General features: G+C 34.7%; 1 protein-coding gene across 3 annotated transcripts in view; it reads right to left on the bottom strand.

Moving 5' to 3' along the window:
- The window catches only part of LOC118183632 (anoctamin-7-like), a 383,713-nt gene that overhangs the window by 256,875 nt on the left and 109,783 nt on the right, over positions 1 to 17,055 (bottom strand). The window lies entirely within an intron of this gene.

Below are 17,055 nucleotides of genomic sequence, written 5' to 3'. Positions count from 1 at the left end.
AAATCAATTCTTTGTGAAATGTGATCAGCAGTAACCACTGTGTCAAACACGCTCAAAAATGAAAACTCGAGAAGACTTAGCAAGAATTGTTATTTTCAGCAGGCAGCATTATGTACTGATTACACGATTTCTTAGCTTCCTATACAATATTAAAAAATAACTGATATTGTCTGCAAGTTTCGCCCGATTATAATAAGGTTCACAAAGCGATAAAACGAACACTTTGGGAAAACAAATTGAACATCAAATATTAAAATACTAATTCATTTTGCTTTCTTGCATTTCATCTAATATTAAACAACATTAACAGTTTTTTCCAATGTATGCAGCGCTTGCACCAGTCCATCTACGGAGGAAAACATATTTCCAAGGCAGAGGCAACATGTTGCTCTTGAGAGTAGTATTTTGCGGCTATGCGTTATTCTCGCCATTAGGCTTGTCACGTTGACTTGCGCGTTTCTCTGTTTGTGTAGACGTTGGGCTAACTTACAGTTATTTATTTAAGCCAATTTCATTACGGTTGTTTTAAGCCAGAAATGCTAGCTATTTTGTTGCCAAGAGTGGTGCCTTCCATTAACTTGAGTTAAATAAATGGGTCCTTTACACTCTTTCTCAGTCTCGGTGGCGCTTTACAAGACATGGTGATAATTCACTTGTAATGTTCCAACCTATAAATTACAGATAAATGTGTGGAACCTTGAGAAATGATAAGCGAATAATCGCTTTAGTTCAGTAGCAGAGAACAGAACTCAAGAAGGGTTAAATGCCCTTTATTTCTCAAAATAAGAATTTAATAGTTGACTCCTTCTCGAAGTTTACATCAAAGCCTCTACTTGGGCTTGAACTCAGGAATACTAAGAAATAAAGCTTAAGTTAACTAAAGAGATATAGCCGAAGCTATCAAGATTCTACAAGAGTTGGCCTCTTAACGCTACCTAAACGGCGAAGCTATCAAGGGCCTGAAATACGGCCGAGCGTAGAAATAGCTTTAGAGAGAGAGAGAGAGTAGCTTAAAAGGCGAACGCTCACTGGTCAAAATCTCTGGCTCTCTAACGGAGTCAGTAATACTAAAAAATAATGTTAAATACTTTCTCCTCCTGCATTTAGATTTATACGCAACACATTCTGGCAGGAAATTGTAAGCTGAAATTAGGAAAGATTGGACAGTGGCTTTAACTAAAAATAACTGTTAGCAACGTAGGATAAACCTTGCACACTTAAGGTCGTAGAAGTTTCATACATTTGATGCTAACCAACGAAAACGAGACTTCCTACGGTTTCTGTCTTCGAGGTTATTTCTAATTGTCAAAAACTTGACAGGGCAGGGGTTGTACAGTAGATGCCAGTTAAAAGTTAAGCGATGTGAATAAAGGATCCTTTTCGCTTTCGATGTATGCTGCAGATAAAGAGGTGGCGGTTTTGCAAAAATAATAATAATAAAAAAAAGACTTCTAGGATTGGAGCGCAATTTATTGTTTACGTGTTCCTTGAAATATGATAAAAACATAAGAACAGACAAACATACTGTTTTCGAAACAGACATTTTCTCGGGGTATGATGTATCTCGGAGAATTTCCTACGGCGAATCTAGAAAAGAAGAGTACCCTACTGTCTTTCTTAGGGCACTATAGAAAATATATGTGACCCCTAATTTTAATTGCTACCTTGTTATAATGGGTATGGACTAACCGTTATGGTAAAGGGACAGTGCCCACGTCCACCGTCACTTATCACTTATAATGGGTACGGAAAAAGTTGTAGTAGACTAGGATGGACCAATTATATTAAAGTGAGACGTGACAGCTTTAAATGAAACAGAGGATTAGGATAAGTTGTATTTGTATGATTATTTAAACCTTAAATATGTTATTGGGGTACTTTGTAAAATGATTAATTGAATGATTAAACATTAAAAATGAATAATTTAGTAGCTATGATTATGAGTTTATTTAACTTTATGTTTTCTTTCCAAGACGGTACAGTAAAAGGATTACATAATTACGTATGTTAAACGAACCTTGGATATATTATTGATGGTTGTATTTATACTTGATTGTCAAAATATTCATAAGGAAGAACGATGAAATACTGTATTTAGAAAATTTTAATACTTAATTGTTGAAATTAGATTCCCCTAAACAACATTTAAATATACGTGCTCGATATTTAATTTCAAAGTATGCCCCTTTAGTATAGTTTACACAGATTAACATTCTTTTTCCTTAATTTCTAATCTTATATTTTTTGTTCAGCTTTATTATTCACAGTTTCTAAAATCATAAATGCATGCGATAATGTTCACAACGTGAGATGAATATTTAAATTTGTATTAAAAATGATACGTGGGCCTAAAGAAAAGTCGTAAATGCAGAGTGGAAGAGATAGGTTGCTTTTCATAGCACAACAGCAAAAATTTTAAGAATTTTTCTTAATGGCTACATTGCCGTCCTATTTATATATAACTGTATTTGCATGAAGTCTCAGTAATCACTGTCGAGCTGAATGTTGCATAGTCTTGTCAATTTCTGTAGATATTTAAATTCTTTTGATCGCGGTGTTGTGATATTAAGTATTATTTTACTTATTTATTTTTTAATTTAGCGGAATACTTTTCGGGTTTATTTTGTATGCGCTTGAATGTGTGGCTGCATGTTTTCGCATATAAAATATTAGTTTCTTGTATAGAGTTGCAGAGTTTTGAATTCTAAAAAGGTTTCAATGGTGAAAATACCCCAATTAGAATGCGGGATATGGGAAAAAAGTCTCCGAAGGTGCCTTAAAATTATCGGGCGACTTTTGAAAAATTAGGGAAAACGCATTTTCGAAGCCCTACGTTATTGGTTTGATTATCTGAATAAACTATCTCCTCTCAAAATGAACACATTCTTATTGCAAATCTTCTTCATAAGATTAAAAAAAATATTAACTTTGTTTTCGTTGTATTTTTTGAGTTTTTAGTTGACATCTCTCGCCCGTCTTCATTATGAGATTTGTTACTTCGAAGCATAGCGATATTTAAGAAGAAGATCATAGAGATTTACAGAGACCATATCAGTTATGATACATAATAATCAATGAGCAATCCGAGAATCAAACACAATTCTTTTCTTTTTATCCATCAAAAATCCGAGGATAAAATCAGTCTGAGATTCAATTAGAAAAGAAGGCCCTCAATTACCATCAATGAGGCATCCGGGAATCAAATCAGTCCCACAGTATAGCAGATTCCGAGGGCTTCATTTATAAGTAATGCAACCAAGAATCAAATCAATACAAAAGCCAAACGGAATCCCTCACTTTCCATTGATGAGAAATCCGAGGACCAAACCAGAGATTCACATGGAATCTGAAGTCTTCGATTGCTATCAATGAGGAATTCCAAGATCGGATCAACCCGAGAATAAAACAAAATGCAACGATCAAATCAATTTGAGAATAAAATGGAAACTTCACATTCTATTAAGGAATTCTATGATCAAATCAACCTTATGAAGAAGACTCTCATTATTGAGCTGGATCTGTGAAAGGTACTTGGAATAATTCGATCAAAATACTTCAGAGAGACCATTTTTAATATCACGTTACAATCAACAAGGAATCTGGGGATCAAATAAATTCGAGAATCAAATGGCACCTATTGCTGTCCAACGATGAGGAATCCGAGGATCAAAACAATTCGACATTCAAATGGAATCCGAATTTAAATTCGAAAATCAAATCGAATCCATCAATATCCGTTGATCAGGAAACCGAAATGCGATCAATCTTACGAAGCACCCATTCGTTCAAGTCGATTTGTAAAAGGAAATTGGAACACTTCCATGAAAAAATTAACTGGGACACTATCAATTACGATGTACTACAGTAAGTGAGGAATCCTAGTATCAAATGAATCCCAGAATCAAAATAAAATTATTCGCTTTCCCTTAGTCCGGAATTGAAGGATCAAATCAATCGCAAAACCAAATGGAATCCGAGGACGTAAATTATCATTAATGAGAAATCATAAGATCAAGCCAATTCCACATTCAAACGGAATGAATCAAAGGGTTTCACTTACAACCAATGACGAATCCGAGAATGGAAGAATGGGGTGTTGTTCTTTCTGAAATGGATGGTTTACTGCAAAAGGAATCAATTCTTCAATGAAGAAAAGAGAAACTAGTTTGCTAGACAATGAGATCTTGCTGGATTAATTATATGTAGATACGAAACACAGAATTTTCTTGAATGTCGAACAAATTAAAAAGGCAAAGAAAGCCATCTATGAACTTTCATTAAGAATGAAATTATTCTCAGAACTATTGGAGAATTCGAATCAGAACAGACAAACTACAGACATTGATATTGTGTCTCTATCATTCTCTTCCGGTGATGAATTAGATTGTAAGAAATATTTTTGGATAATATTGAAAAGGCTAAGGCAAATCGAATGAAAGCGTTCTTTAAATTAAAGAACGAAGAGCCTTTAGATACAAAAATGATAAAATACAAACAAGATTTCCACACAGCCTTTGAAGAAATAGAGAAATATGATTGCGCTTAGAAGACATTTCTCTTAGAGCTTATAAAAGTCTATCCTAAAAAGTTAAAAGAAGTAGTCCTAACAGTAAAAGCTATTCCTCCTACTCAAGTTAATGTGGAAAGACTCTCCACAGCTCTGAAGTTTATCAGATCGGATCTATGACCCTCCAACAAAGATCTTGCCGACGCTATAGTATTTCTTAGAAATAACTAATGCCAGTTTTTCCATTTCATAATAAATGCTAATTAATATAAATAATTTGCTATACCATCAATTTTCCCTGTAGCATCTATTACTTCTTTTATATTAAAAAATAAGCTGTAATCCATGTATGTTTACATATATTTATATGAGGGAGTCGAAGTTGAGTCGGAGTCAAAGCCGGAGTGTTTAAAATTCCAGGAGTCGGAGTCGGTCATTTTGCCTACCGACTCCACAGCCCTGCATTTAAATCGATCTACAGAAGGCACTTGGCATTCGATTAAAAGACTTACACGAAGTGCATCAGTTATGATATATTACCATCAACGGGGAATCAGAGTATGGAATCAGATTATTAAATCAGTCCAGGAATCAAATGGAAATCTTCACTTTCCATCCATGATGAATCAGAGGATCAGATCAGTCGTCCTCCATGTAAGATGACATGTCGAAGACGTCCTCCATGTACGATGATCTGTGAAAGGCGCTTTTGCCTATTCCTATCAAGAGACTTACAGAAAGCATATCAATTATGATACACGCTTTGAGATTGGCGTATAAATATGCGTATTTTAAAGGGAACAGAGACAGATTTCATTCAACTTTAACTGGAAAATTTACTTATTACAAACTATAAGGTATTTTCTACCTCCTTTCAGCATGCTTCATGATGCTGTAACGATGGCACAAGTAACAGGTGAGAGCAGGGACACTCGCGTGGCTTTCACTGATTATTTGGGCACCTGTCCAGAAAAACAACATTGCCAGACAGGGGCTGATGATGGGAGGCGGACGTACTGCGGATTCTTACAATACCAATGTTTATTATACAGGACAGGACAGGTCTAAGTGTGGGAAGCACCAACACATCGCATTGGTAGAACTGGTGTCGCTCTCCTTCACACTAACCGTCTTAAGAAGAACACCTCCACAGGGTGTACTTACGCCACGCATCGGTGTTAATTGAAACGTTATCATTAAGGCATAGAGAACTTGTGGGCCGAAAGATACAGTTGCTGATGACAATGGCATTACAATACCATACATTACAGTTGATGGTGAAATATAACTATAAATATCAGTATATGTACACAAATAAACAAAAAGAATTGAATGGAAAAACATTAAACATAATTAACTTGGTTAAGTTATTGTGATATTAATGGGATGTATTTGGGACAGTTAGCAGTTCATAGATGGTTTATAAAATTGATAGTTCATGAAAAATTCATGGATTGAGTCAGAGTTCATACCTAGAGTAGAGTTCACCGGTTCCAGTTATGCCATTTTTGATGTGCATAACTGTGGTCGTATTGCCTAGGTTCTAAATCTTTGCTACACTAAGATAATCTATTGCAATGACTATAAAGGCACCCCCATTGGAAAACTGGCGTTTGTGTTAGAGAAGAAAAAGCACTTATAACAGTTATGATGCACATTTCCGTGACGATTCCGCACTCAGTTCCAGTCCGTGACGATGGAGTGTATCAATTATGTTTTTGATACTATTGTGGATTTTCCGGTGCTTTATCAGGAAGCGTTTGAAGTCTGTTCCTGGTGCTGTGGGATGGCGGATATGATGGTCTGCTGTTATTCGGCATTGGAATAAATAATGGTCTGGATCACCCGGATTGCCACAAACGCATATTTCAGTCTCTGAAAGGTTTCGTTCATAGAAGTACTTTGGGTAGTACGGTACGGGTGTATGTTTACTATACAATATACGACAATAAAGAGATACTTATCATATATATACATCAAAAAGTGGTGTTACTATGTGTTACAACAAAACATTCGGCGCGTATTCGAGAGATCTAGGTGTTATGTAGCGAATTTAAATTATTAATATGTGTTTTATATTATTATTATTCTAATATTTTTATTTGTATTCATGTGTATTTTAATCTGGAAAAAAAAAGTATTCTTAAGCTCTTAAGGTTTTATTTAACTCATTATTCTTGAGTGGGAATTGTAACAAAGGCGAGAGACGGTTGCGAGGACACACATCTGGTTTATGGCCGTTTCACAAACAATGTCGCCCTTTTAGCTCATGCGTGTGAAACGGAAGTTGCTTTCCTGTCGCTTTGTAAGTTTGCAGTTTTATTACTTCAAGACAGTGGGGGTGACTGGTAATTGGATTTTCGTAAAAGCTTAGTTTCACTTGTTAGTTGGGGGGTCTATTTTTTTCTCACGTTATGTGAGTGCAGATGTTTTTCGGATTGCATTGTCAGATTTTCTGGTGTTTGATTCGTCATGGGTGTGTCATTTTCTCAATTTAGATAACTTAAAATTCCGGGATTGGTAAGATTTAATTTTATGATTTTTTTGAAAGCCTATGAACTCACAGAGGCGGAGAAACCGAGTTTTCCTGGGTGCTTGCACCAGGCTAGAGTTCAATTCTGATTCTGATTTTCAAGAAGAGTAAGAGGAGAAAAAGCGGGGGCTTGACCCTTCGGGTCTTGCTTCTCGCGAGCCGCGTGAACAGCCGGCAGAGGGTATGATTTTTCTCTCGGCTTTTAGCTGGCGAGAATTTGCGTTGGCATAAGGCATAGAGCTCAGCAGAAGAATTTCGATTTCTCTTATCCCAAAAATTGTTCGGCAGATTCTCTTGGTGATCCTGACATCCTGATGCGGTATTCCTGTTTTTACCGGCTTTGACTTCCTAATTAGATTTTGTTCCAAAGGTGCTCTACGCTTATGGTGAGTTTCGGGGCTTCCAGAATGAAAGAGACTCGTGTAGGACCCTTCTAAGGTGTGCATTGCTGTTTATTCTGCCTGTGCCAGCTGCGTCGATTTTTTTTTCATCATTCCATGCTCTGGAATTTATTTATTGTAAGGACAGCTTCAATGGTGTTGCAACCAAGTCATCTTTAAAATTCGCAAGAACTGTCTGCCTCCATTAACGATGATTTTGTGAATAAAGGACAGCAGGAATAATGTGGTGCTCGAGTAAATTTTGGACGCGGGACGATCTGTTGAACTCTCTAAAACTCCGTATTAATCCGTCGATGATGGCATTCTCGATCTCTTCGAATGGTCAACGCAATGAGTAGGACGATCTGTTGAACTATCAGCACTCCATATTAATCAGTCGATGGTGGCATAGGAGTTGAATGTATGAACTTCACCCTGTGAGTGAATTTTTTTTTCTGTCTTTTGTATTTAAATTGTAACCGAGTAATGATACTATATTAATATACGGTACAACCGCCTAAATTGTGAGTTATGTAATGTTAAAAAAAATTTAGTACACCTAACATGAGTATAAGATTTAAAATGATATATATGTTAATTTACATCTTAAGGTTAATTTGTAGGGGACTGATCAGTTTACCTAGTTATCATATGTTTGAATATTCTAGAAATTAATAAATGTGTTTGATATGTATTTTATGTTTCATTTGTTTAATTTAGTGTAGTTTCTGTGGTCTGTCATGTCCCTCCATTTGTTTGAGCCGGGGGGCTTTTAAGAAACAGGGAGTTTACTTGAATTTGGAGTTATTGATTTTCCCTTTACATAGGTTACTCACAACGCAAACCTAAAAAGTTAAATTGTACTATACCACTATACGATTGTTTAAGAAACATGGAGTTACTGATTTTCCCTTTACATAGGTTACTCACAACGCAAACCTAAAAGTTAAATTGTACTATACCACTATACGATTGATTGATAGATATGATATATGATTGATTGATAGATATGATATACGATTGATTGATTTGATTGATTGATAGATTTACTATACGAATATTTATAAGAATGTCGAAATGATATATGAATATTATGAAATAGTTATTGAATGTGAATTATTTGATATTTGATTTTTGATTATGATATTTTTGTCCGGCACCATCAGTCAAAGTCCAAAGTTAAATGGTATTAAAACAACAAACATAATTATTTTTCTATTTAACATAGGTTCGAGGTATTTTCTTCATCCTTCCAGCATGCCTTAGTGGTGTAACGATATCACACTCGGCGCGTATTCCAGGCATCTAGGTTTTAGTCCCGGCGAGAGCATTGCTGATTTTCAAGTACTCCATTTTCAGAATAACCTAATGACTCTATAGTGGCGCACGAACTAAATAGTGGTGGTCAATAATTCGTCACCACTAGGATTTGGACCACTAGGATTTCCCTAATCCTAAGGCGCCCTTTAAAAGGGTGAGTATATAAGGTATTTTCCCCCTCCTTCCAACATGCCTTCGCTGTGTAACGGTATCACCCTCGGCGCGTATTGGAGAGGTCCAGATTCGAGGCCTGCGAGATCATTGCCCATTTTTCGCATCTCCTGCTTCAAAATAATCTAACTAAACATGCTCTTAAATATACAATGTATAGTTTGTATTTAGATTTAATTTACTAACTTGAATTTAGATTTTCTTTTGGTGTTTTAGGTATAAACTGAGGTTATTCGCTGTAATAGATTAAAGCCTTCTATTTGAAATTTCAGTAAGTTTTCTTTTATTTCTGTTCCTTCGGTAGCATTTTAATTAAGTCAAATAAATGAATTTCAGGAATTTTTTTTTTCCAAATCCTTTTCTCTATAACTTCTTACAGTTTAACTCCAGAACACAAAAAACGAAAGTAAGAACATGAATCACGTAAATTAATTCCCATTATCTCACATGAACGCTGCACACTCAAATCTAAAAATATGTCAGTAATTTTTTTTATCGCTTTTAGAAAAGTTTGCTTTAAATTATTACGATCCATTAATTTTTTTTAAATCTTGCATCTCAAATATTTTCTCTGCGTCTGAAATTAAAACCTTTCGTGGATGTCTGCTATTTCTTCAATTCTCTGGATCTCGATAAAACTCGTTAAGGACAGAAAAAATAATCGTATTGATCGTGTTCCCATAACTCATTTCATTTCAGAAGTAATTTAATCTCCCTTCTGTCTCATTTGTGAAGGTCTTCTCTTCAAAAGATGAGATTACATTTCCCCGAAAATTAATTTTTAACGCTCCAGTTCTGCACTTGATTATATTATTTGCTTCGGAATATTGCAATTGTGTGTTTCTTAATGGAATGAACTGAAATCTAAAAAAAAAGTTTATTCTAAATTTAGAAAAAACAAATTTATGCATATGCGTCTGCTACGTTAAGAGAAGACAGGACTCAAATAAATATTTTTGTTTCTGTTTTTGTTCAAATTGTTTAAAAATATGCGTATTACAGATTTGTGCACAGATATAATACTGCATAGATCAGGAGTCTCCAACATTTTTGTCCCTAAGAGCACATTCTAGAATATCTGTTAGATGGCGGGCACCATTTACGTTTTCAAGGTGAATTTATGGTTGAATAGAATTAATAATACACGCCCATAAAAAGAGATCCATTGCATTTCGCTTTCTGCTGAACGCAATTTCTATTTCATTAACAATCAAAAAACTTTCACATAGAATTTTATTGAAAATTAACACATTTTTATTGCGATCGCACATCAGCGAGCACACGTTAAGCGATCGGCGGACGCCATAGGTTGCGCCTATGCCCGAGGGCGGGCGCCCACGGACATAGGTTTGTGAACCCCTGTTACTTATCACATGCCTATTGAATTTTTTGCATGGTAAATTTTTTTATAATAATGTTTACAATTTGTGTATGGTGAAATAGTGCATAACAGTTTTTACCAAATTTTAAAACTGTTGTCAAATGTGTATATTCTTTGCAAACAAAATAAAATCCCTAATTAATGATACTTGGATACACAGCAACGGAAAAGAGACCCATTCTGACCATTCTGCGGAGATCTTTTTCATCTCAGCAAGTTTCATGCAATAGCTTTTTTAAAAGCGAGCAAAATAAAACCCATAATTAATGATAGTTTACACCAGCGTTTCTTAAACTGCAGGTCGGGACACCCAGGGGAGTCGCGGGACCTGCAGCAGGGGGTCGCCGAAAAATTTGGCAGTTTTGATATTTCTTTAACTTATTATAATAATTTTACAATTATCAAATATTTTTAAACAATGTATCTGAAAATAGATAAAGATAATAAGACAATACAGACAAAGAAAAAAGTTTCGACGTGATTTGTTTTATAATAGAAACGCTAATTTTACTTACTTTGCACGTGACACTGTCATTTCGTCTGCTACTTATTTAAAATTTTCACAGTGTTCTATCGGCCCCCTAACTTCAACATAACATGACATATAAGGATTATGTTAATGTATCTCACAGTTAAATTTTGCACTTGATTAGCACTTGAAGTTCCTTTCCCGTCTTCCTAAATTTCAACTTACAACTTCCGGCCAGAACGTAGTTTTAGGATCGGGTTTGAATGCAAATGAGGAGAAGTATTTAACCGTGACGTTCTAGTGACTTCGTTAGAGAGAACCAGCGTTTCTGGTTAGCACGCGTCCGCCTTTTTAGCTACTCTCTCTTAAGCTATTATTACGCTCGGCCGTACTTAGGCCCTTGATAGATTCGCCGTTATTTAGAATTGAGGGACCAACTCTGTTAGAATTTTGATAGCTTCGGCTATATCTTTTTAGTTAACATTAGTTTAGTTCTTAGTTTCCTAAGTTCAAGCCCGAGTGGCGGCTTTATTGTAAAACTCCAAGACGAAGTTCTGTTAAGCTTTATTGGAATAATAAAGGATAATTTCACCCTTATTGCGGGTTATACGAACTCAAGCGATTATTCGCTGATCAGTTCTTACGGTTCTTCAGCTTCAACTGTAACTTAAAAGTACACAGCACAAAATCTTGCACTGCAATAGTATATTACAGTACAAGTGCAAGAATTGACAGTTTCACACACGCGTGTGTCGGATTTGCGCAATGCTTATGGGGTCATACAAAATTTTCGTAAATATTATGGGGTTCTTGGGGTCGAGAAAAAATCTCAGTGATAAAAAGGGTTCTCGGCTGAAAAGAGTTTAAGAAGCCCTGGTTTAGACAAAGAACAATGAAAAAGAGAACCATACGACGAAACTCTAGAGGATCTCAGGAAGTTTTATACAGCAGCTTTTTTGAAAATGAGCAAAGTTTAGTTTATATTTGAACACAGAGCAGTGGACCCCCGCCACGAATATTTCCAGCATCTCAGCAAATTTTATGCAATAACGTTTTTAAAAAAGAGGAATTCCTTGATGAATTAACATTCGAAAATTCTAATTTCCGCGTTTTTTTCGTTATCTGAGTCCTTCCAATACTGACTAAAAATCGTTAAATATTTTATTTAAAAAATTTGAAAAGATTAGGTTTTATTAACTTCGAATGGAAATTTAAAGAAAAGTAAAGAAATAAGATTGCGAGCATATTCCCTTCGCGAGAGCCTGGCTCCACCTTTTCCATGATTTGAAGATTTTATAACGTATTTCTTTCACCTTCCTAGCGTGTCTTTGTGGTGTAGTGGTCTACACGCTGGGCGCGTATTTCATAGGTCTGTGGTTCGATTCCCGGCGAAGGCGTTGCTCATTTTTCATCACTCCTGCTTTCAAAAAATACCTAATGTCTCTACAAACGTGACCAAGAAGTGGCAAAAAGAAGAAAGTGGGATTCGGATTATTGAAAAACAAAACAAATGTTCGTATCGTTTTTTGGTGTTTGAAATAACGGTATTATCAACTTTCACTGTTAATAAATAATCTATAAATAAAATTTAAAAACTTAGCTTAGTTGTATAAATAAATAAAACTTAGTTTGATGTGAGGACTTGCTAGTTCATTTTCGAATAATTTTGACTTACGTTCTTTTCTTGACTTTTCAATATGCCACCTACCTAATTAATTATGTAGAATTTAGCATTTCATGTTTAGTATTTATCCATGTTAATTAAGACACAACAACACGCCGAATAAATACTAATTCAGAAGTCAAACAACAAAAATCAGCGTTATACCTACAAAATTTTCACAGGACTAGTTTCGATGGTTTTACCGAACCATCATCTTCAGCTGCAAAACCGCAAATGAACAAGATAGGAAATAATAATTAGATAAGATAAGAAAGCCTGGACAAGAATAAGCAAGTGGCGCTATCTGTTGGCGAAACCAGAACTAAAACATAATTTCTTTAAAAGCCGAAGGCAAATTTGGATTGGAATTGGGATCGTTAACTAGAACAGAAAGATTTTTATGAATGTGAAATGCCTCTAGAAAATCCAGTTCTCCAATGGAAGATGTCTTTTGAATAATTTTGGCAGCAGAAAAATTGAAAGTGTGATTTTCGGACCAACAATGTTGAGCAACAGAAGACTTCTGTGTTTCCTTTTTTCTAACATATGCCTACTAAATCACACTTTCAATTTTTCTGCTGCCAAAATTATTCAATAAACATCTTCCATTGGAGAACTGGATTTTCTAGAGGCATTTCACATTCATAAAAATCTTTCTGTTCTAGTTAACGATCCTAATTCCAATCCAAATTTGCCTTCGGCTTTTAGAGAAATTATGTTTTAGTTCTGGTTTCGCCAACAGATGGCGCCACTTGCTTATTCTTGTCCAGGCTTTCTTATCTTATCTAATTATTATTTCCTATCTTGTTCATTTGCGGTTTTGCAGCTGAAGATGATGGTTCGGTAAAACCATCGAAACTAGTCCTGTGAAAATTTTGTAGGTATAACGCTGATTTTTGATGTTTGACTTCTGAATTAGTATTTATCCATGTTGTTTCTTTAAATAGCTTATCTGTGCTATCTCTTTACATAATTTAAAAATATACAAAAGTCAACGTCATACACCAAATAACTCAAATTTTGAAATTAATTACCTCAGTCATTTTTTGTCATACGGGATATTTATGTTTTATTTTTAATAATGAGTATAATATTTACAACAAAAGAGTACTAATAATAAAATATAGTAATAGTAAAATAATAAAATATACTAATAGTAAATACTAATAATAAAAGTTACATTACATAAATTTTATGTATATATTATTATTAAAACGAATTTTGTACATATGTAAATAATTTTAGTGAAATAATATGTGAAATTGCAGTTTTTTTTGGGGGGGCAGGGGGCATAATGCAACATGAAAATCTAAAGAAGCGAAGTTTGCCAGAAAAGTAAGAATACAGGACAAATCTATTTAAAATCAAGTTAACGGCTATCTCGCTAAATTGGCGAAATATCGCCAAGATGGCGATGACGTTAGCGACTAATTTTGTCACCGAATTTAGCAAGAAGTCGCTATAAGTCACCAAACTTAGCGACCATTTAGAGATACTTTGGCCCGGTTTCTGTATAACTACAATGAATATTGTAATTAATAAATGTAATTTATTACTATATACAACTGTAACCGTATCCGGACCTTAGATGTAACTTTAACCATATGTGCTTTCCAGTAATTTCAAGAAATAAAATTTACTAGAGAATTCTCAGCGCCTGGGAGAAAACTATAAAAGACCGGAGAGAGTATCTGCTTTCAGTTGTTAAGTCACAGCTGAATTCGATTTACCTATTGATACATCCGTGTTTAGATGTCTTTAGATGCGTTTTGCATTGCGTCGTCTTTAAACGATCTTAGTAGTTTGAAGTGTAGCTACTGATTGTGCTCTGTGATACTCTAAAGAGCTAAACGAGTGTTTTTGAGGAAGATTCCAGAACTGTGGAGTATTTCTTTTGGTAAAATAAATTTATCAAGCTGTCATTAGTTCTGTGTAAATTGAATCTATTACGAAACGTACGCACGCAACACTATTATTATCAAAGGGGCTTTGTCCCTGAAAGAATATTGTTTTCGTTTTGCGATTTTGCGTCGAATCACTCTGAATGTCCGCTTCACTTTTCAAACTGTTGCCATCAAATATTATCGCCGTGTATTATATTTGAAGAAATTAAATAATGAAGAATCTGCATAAATGTATGTATGTTTCTCGCATTGTGATCAAACAACGGTACCTAGAGCCGTCCAATTTTGAATGACGTAATCCTGCTGCGAATATGGGTATCTGGAAGTCCAAATTTGAATTCGTTTATCATAAATTTAATATTGTGTAAAACTTTAACGGATTTTTGATTAACAAACTCAAGGATTTCAAAGCGAGCATGGCAATGTTGTACAGAAAAAAACATTTTTATCTCCAGCGCGTGAGATTGTGTATCAGAAATTCTGTTATGCCTATAAAAAGGTATGCTCAGTTTAAAATTAGTTTGCGATATTGCTCTTGAACTAAATTTTGTGGTTTAAGTGCGAAGAACGTGATATTCAATAAATAAAGGTAACACACAAAATGTTAAAAAGACGCCCCTTTGGACGTAATTTAAAATCTGAAACCTTCCAGATGTGTTTAAACATTATTATTATTAAAATAATGTATTTTAAAAAATACCCCAAAAATGATCACATGCGTCATTTAAAACATATCTACATTTCGACGACAACGGTTGCGAAAACAGAGACCATATATAAACTTTTCTGGGCAAGGTATATATATATATATGAGTAGCAGGAGTGCAACAACTCAACACAACGAACGGCATTGCAGTGAGACGAGAGATGGACGATGGAAGCGAAAGAGAACAGTCATGTTTTCGACTAAGACGTATTAATAGATGGCGAAGCGGTTAACTTCTCAATTATAATTCTTTTTTTCATTTGTAAATACGCATCACTGTATCTCCATCAATAACTAAATAAATACCTAGTCACCTAAATGTGTGTCGTCAGCGTAGAAATCCCCTAGACGCCGAGTTAACATGGGAGCTTCGACCGGTTCTTCTTCAGTCAAGGTAAGCTGTTCTTTCAGAATCAAATAAAGAATATTTTGAATTCAGTTTTGATGAAGTGATATTAAAGAATCTAATTTTGATGAACTGAAACTATATTTTTACCATTAGAACGAATTGTGTGAAAAACCAGAACTTTTCCTTTCGAAATCGAAACTTAATATTCATTTTATTGTATTAACTTGTTTCTCACTTGTGTTCTACGAAATAGTTAAGTTGTGACAATGTCAACTCTAAATGACATACCACATATTGCTAAATTCTTAAAATCAGCTCCCACGAAAGCAATTAAGCTACTACATAAATTTGTGTTTGGTCAAGAAGGCGACCGTGCAAATCGCAAACGACTTCGTGAATTCACAGGACTAGATAACTCTTTTCACACTGCCGAAGTTAAGAAACGTTTATTAAATATTTTCACTCTGGCTGATCTAAGTTCGATTCTTAATGTTCTAAATTTAGACTGTGCCATTTCTGCTGATGAATGTTATACTACAATTGTGAATGCTTTAACGAATTTCGATTTGCTATTTCCGATTCTGATTCTGACAACGAATTAGAAAACGCAGAACAAAAATTAATTGCCGAAAATCAAACATATTTTGAAACCACTACGCAGTCAATTACTTGTTCGACCTTGGCAGCTAGCCAAAACGCGCAGACTTCCAACTCCGGTATTTGTTTACATAAATATCGACCACAACATATGCCTGTCATGTCATCACTGGTAAATGAACAACAATTCAGCATAACGTTTCGTGATTTATACGAATGTATTAAACCTTTTGATGGTTCTTCTGATAATTTAATTGAATCTTTTTTAAATGACATAGAAGAATTATTTGAACTGAATAAAAAATGATGTTCACAAGATTATATTCACCAAAAAATGCTTATCAGGCTCTGCTAAAACTTTTGTAAATTCTTTACATGGTGTCAAAACTCTTACTACGTAAAAAGAATATTTGTTAGACGAATTTTCCTCTAAACTTAACAGTGCAGATTTGCATAAACTGATGTTTAAAAGACGTTTAAAGCCAAACGAATCCTTATTCGATTATTTTATTGCTATGAAAGAAATTGGGTCTAGAGGTCCAATTGATATGTCTTCTATTTTTGATTATGTGATAAATGGTATTTCAGAAAACCCTAACAAAATTTTATTATATGGCTGTAAAACTGTAAGTGAATTCAAAGATAAGTTAAAAATTTATGAGAAGCTAGTGTCTGCTTCAAAACATGCTAAATTTTCTAGTGATCTGAAATTTAAACAGAATAATTCTCATCACTTAGAGAGCAAATTCTCACAGAAGCCTACCCAACCTATAGTTTGCTACAATTGTGGGTCTTAAGGCCATAAAAGTTCTAATTGTTCTCATAAAGAACCTAAATGTTTTTCCTTCGATTCATTTGGCCATAAATCGTCTACTTGTACTCAGAAACCAAGTCGTACATCACCTCCATCGTCACAAAAATCAGAGACAATTCTCAATCAAGTTGTCGTACAGTCACACCCTCTACATTCTATGATGATTCACATCAATATTTCTGACGTTATCATTCCAGCATTGATTGACACTGGCAGTCAAGCTACTATAATTAACACATCAAAATATCAAAAAATTAGTTC

Source organism: Stegodyphus dumicola, chromosome 3 (assembly GCF_044657685.1).
Source record: "Stegodyphus dumicola isolate Sdum_Otavi_A_Nest chromosome 3, ASM4465768v1".
NCBI classification, from domain to species: Eukaryota; Metazoa; Arthropoda; class Arachnida; order Araneae; family Eresidae; genus Stegodyphus; species Stegodyphus dumicola.
This window is presented reverse-complemented; position numbering and strand designations above follow the sequence as displayed.